The following is a 5058-nucleotide window of genomic DNA, read 5'->3' as shown; positions in this document are numbered from 1 at the left end:
AATTGTTTGGCAAAAAAGTCTTGGCAATCTTGTGTCCCCGCATAATTGTCATTCATGTTAAGAATGGTTGGATATAATTAGAAATATTTTTCTTATTGAGTATGTGGATAAATCTCTTATGGATAATTTGAGAAGATGATCTGAAAGGAAGGTTCATGCTGGTGGATAAAGGCAGTGGCCAGGCATCCAGAATACCTGGCTTCTCTCTTAAATTCCTCCTGGCCTTGCTGGGCATGCCTTTCGGGCTTGTTGCATCACTTTTCATATTTGACAGATTAAATGGTAGAAATAAAATACAAATATTTATTTTAATTTTGCGAGGGTTAATTTTCACCTGTTGATCCTTTCCTTCCAGCCCTGTAAAATTAAGCTCCATGCCCTCAACGATTTAAAAAGAAAGTCCTCTTTTCCAGTCTTCTTGTAGTTTGGGGTGTACCCTTACTCGTTTCCTGTCCACCTACTCACTTGACTTGCCTGCAGAAAAAGAGAAAAGCTGAATATTTCAAAGGGCTTTTCGGGCGCACACCCCAGTGTTTTTCATGACAACACACTGGGGAAAAAATAACGTTTGGGTATTGTGCTGGAAAAATAGGGGTGTGATTTGGTTATGTGTTAATATATACAGGCCATGGTGAGAACATGTCTTTATACTTCTTTATGTTATATGAATAGAATAAATATACACAGCATTAAGGAATATATTAAATACTGAATGTGTCTAAAACTTCCAAATAATTTTGAAAAATCTTTTAAGGAGAAATTTCAGCTTGATGCCATGAATCAAACTTGTTTATATCTGACTTGTACTTGAAGCCATGACATGTTCCCTTATCAAAAATAGTAAATGAGGATGTGGAGTAAGTGCATTCCTGATAATTACCATTGTAACTTTGCCCATAAAGGCTGTGCTAACATAAAACTATGTGTGTGTGTGTGTGTGTACACACATATATGTGTATATTTTTTAACAACTGTTGAAATTGTAAAAATGTGTAGCTCTTTTTCCTTGATTGACAAGTTTAATGCTGAAATTTGAAGGATAATGAGAATAAATTCTGAATCCACTTAAACTCTTTTTCATGTCAAGTATTTCAAAAGGTGATGAAGCCATAATCTTCACGTGTTAGAGGACTCATCCTGTAGCAGGATGGTCATCACTGAAAGGGCACCTCGGCCACAAATACAGAGAAGTACCTGAGAGAGTCAAAGTCCAGAATTTGGAGCTACCAGTTGGAACTGTCTCCACCAGAAAAATCCCTTGGCCTTCCAGCACCCCTGCGCTGGCTGGCAGCTCTCTGGCGGTATGCCCTGTTCCAGGCATCCTGGAACAGCAGCCCTCCCAGAAACTCCAGGGGTCTCCTGCCTACAACTGGCAGCATCACACTCTCAGCTGGCTCTTAAGTACATGCCCTTCCTGGTTCCACTCAGCACATGGTGAATGCTATCACTGTGCTTGCCTGCTTTAAGGGTTGTAGGGTACAATATCCATGCAACTTTTTAAAAAAAATATATAAATGTATTTAATTGGAGGCTAATTACTTTACAATATTGTATTGGTTTTGTCATACATCAACATGAATCTGCCACGGGTGTACATGTGTTCCCCATCCTGAACCCTCCTCCAACCTCCCTCCCCATACCATCCCTCTGGGTCATCCCAGTGCACCAGCCCCAAGCATCCTGTATCATGCATCAAACCTGGACTGGCGATTCATTTCACATATGATATTATACAAGTTTCAATGCCATTCTTCCAAATCATCCCACCCTCTCCCTCTCCCACAGAGTCCAAAAGACTGTTCTATACATCTGTGTCTCTTTTGCTGTCTCACATACAGGGTTATCATTACCATCTTTCTAAATTCCATATATATGCATTAGTATACTGTATTGGTGTTTTTCTTTCTGGCTTACTTCACTATATAATAGGCTCCAATTTCATCCACCTCATTAGAACTGATTCAAATGTATTCTTTTTAATGGCTGCATAATACTCCATTGTGTATATGTACCACAGCTTTCTTACCCATTCGTCTGCTGATGGACATCTAGGTTGCTTCCATGTCCTGGCTATTATAAACAGTGCTGCGATGAACATTGGGGTACACGTGTCTCTTTCAATTCTGGTTTCCTCGGTGTGTATGCCCAGCAGTGGGATTGCGGGGTCCATGCAACTTTAAGTCAGCCCAGACTGCCCTCTGAGGAACCCCTGGCTAATGTCTCACAGCCAGAGGCCACCTCCCAAGACTCTGGCCTCTGCCCATCAGCCACCCTGTGACTGCTGGAATCAATATTTCATGGCACATCAGTAGCCTTTTTGAGGCTGAGACTCACTGGTTGCCAGCTCTGCTTTCAGGGGAACTGTGGTTCTATTTCCCCACACTAAGCAACCAATTTTTACTGCCCAAACCAATATTTTGACATGTCTTGTTCTGTTCTTGCTGCCCATGGGCATTTTCTCTATACTTTATTAAATACTCCCTGTCTTATGTCTTTACAAAGCATCCTTCACTTTTAAGTCCTGTCATGGTTCTATATTATGCTTCCTCAGTTTGTAAACTCCTTTGGCGAATATTGTATTTACTGACAGAAGTGTCTAAAATATATATTTTAGTGTAAAAAAGAAAGTGCAAAGCCTCATTTCCAGTGGATGAGAAATACTTCTAATTGTCCCCTGTGGAACTGTGTGGCTCATGATTTGTCCCTGGTAGATGTTCTCTGAGAACTAGGGCTTAAGGAATATGTCTACCAGGATAATCTGCTTTTCCAGTCTACAAACAAGTCAAAACATACATTCTCTTCTGGAATTTTTCTTGATTTCAACAATATTTTGGCCACTGCTCTAACAAGTCAGGTGCTTTTGAGTTTCCATTGCTTACCCCTTGAGATATGTGTCACATTTGGATCTAGTGACAACTCAGGAATAGGGGGATTCAAGAGTGAATACTGGCCTGTGCACTTAAAGGTGAGCCAAAGCGAATGTCAGGCACTGATTGTCTTCAGAAGTCACAAGCTAGCTGGGAAACCAAAAAAAAAAAAAGCTTTATGAAGCGGCTTGGGTCACCTTCTGAACAATGCGATGGCAGGTTTAAAAAGACAGCATACAAGTTATTTTCAGGGAAGGAGCTGCCATATTTTAGCCATCTGTTTGATTTTCATCAACACCTAGAATGGTGCAAATGTATAGATAGTGCCCCCCAATTCCAGCTTACAAACTCCTGACATTCCAGATTTCTTTGATCATTCTTGTTCCCAATAGCAAACTGGAATCTGGATTTGCCATGAATACACACAAGCTGGGTGTCTCTGGACAGTTACTAAGCCTCCCCAGTAGACTCCATTTCCTGATCTATAGAATGGATAATGAAGTGATACCTCATAAAGATGTTTAAAGAATAAATAATACAATACCTAAAACTTTAGAACAGTGTCTGGCAACATTATTAATTCAAAGGATATTAACAATTGTGAGTACTCTGTCCCCCATCTGTTGTTACTTCTTATTGTAAATTCTCTGTTGCAGTGAGGTAGTCTTCTTTTCTGATTCACGTCTGAGACAAGACATGCTCGTTTCATTGATTATTTCACTAAACATTTTCAGAACGTTCCTCTAAGTCAGGCTCTTAGGTAAGCTCCCCGCTGCCACTGTGGAATGTCTGACTCTCTTTTGTTATCATTCATATGTCTCATGTATATCGAAATCCAGCCCAGGACTTACCCAGACATTTCCTTCAGTTATCCTACCTGATAGAGGAAGGGTAGTTTGGCCTGGAAAGAGATAAACTGGTGTAAGAGACAAACTGTTACATGAAGACAGTTGTGTAGAAATGGAAATCCAGTCTAGAGAATTGGTGGTAGAAATGAAAAGAGAGGATGTTGAAGAAACTGGTTCACCGGTACTTTCCCAGGAGAATGGAAATTAACATTTGATAGCAAGGTCGAAGGGAGACTGAGGTTTCACGCTATGCCTTTCATACTTTTTGATTTTGTGCTGGGTATGTGTTTAAAAGAAAAAATTGATGATTGGTTAAAAGAGGACCCCTCTAAAAAACACAGCAAGAGAATGAGTGTAATTGAAAGAAGTATGGCCACAGAATTAAAGAGTTGAGAGACAGAAGAGTCACGATCCTAGAAAGTTCTCAGCAGTCACTTCTCTTTTCCATAGACGAGACTCATTGGACCACATGTTCAAAACTATGGGTGTCGATGTCGTTTTCTAGGAATGTGCAGACTTTTCTGGTTCAGATCGATCCCTTTGCACTAGCAACCCACACATATAAAGTCCCATCGTAAAAATCTGTACTTCCAAACATGTAGTCACAGAATTCCCTGAGAATTTGCTTTATAAAGAAAAAAGAAAATGGCTAGCACTCCCAGTGGGAGTGCTCATAATTGAAAGTTATTCAGAGAGATGGTGAGAGTCATTCAAAAGCCATTTATAATTTGGTTTTGTCATGTATTGCTGCTGCTGCTAAGTCACTTTAGTCGTGTCCGACTCTGTGCGATCCCATAGACGGCAGCCCACCAGGCTCCTCCGTCCCTGGGATTCTCCAGGCAAGAACACTGGAGTGGGTTGCCATTTCCTTCTCCAATGTATGAAAGTGAAAAGTGAAAGTGAAGTCGCTCAGTCATGCCCTACTTGTTGCAACCCCATGGACTGCAGCCCACCAGGCTCCTCCGTCCATGGGATCCTTCAGGCAAGATGTATTATGTGGTTCTTTTTAGTAGCTGCAGATTGGGCTTTGAAATAAAGCCTTTGTTAGTCCTACTTGAAAATAGATGTGGGAGAGGGAAAGTTTGTATCTGTGAGCACTGGTGGGTAGAATTGTTCAGGAAGTTGCTGGAATGACGCTGTGCTAAAATGCAGGAATCCAAAGGCTTGTTGTACATGAAGCAACCTGTTAAGAGCTTAGGAGAGAGGAAGATGGGCCATGTCTGGTGCCCAACACCCAGCAGTCCCACCAGCACAGAGCATGGAATCTGTGTGTGGATAAGGAAGCTTGGTGAGCATCCTTGGAGAAATTTGGGAGAGGAATAACTAACTCCCTTAAGACCAAA

The sequence above is a fragment of the Bubalus bubalis genome, chromosome 3 (assembly GCF_019923935.1).
Source record: "Bubalus bubalis isolate 160015118507 breed Murrah chromosome 3, NDDB_SH_1, whole genome shotgun sequence".
Classification (NCBI taxonomy): domain Eukaryota; kingdom Metazoa; phylum Chordata; class Mammalia; order Artiodactyla; family Bovidae; genus Bubalus; species Bubalus bubalis.
The sequence above is the reverse complement of the archived record's forward strand: the minus strand, read 5'-3'. Positions refer to the sequence as shown.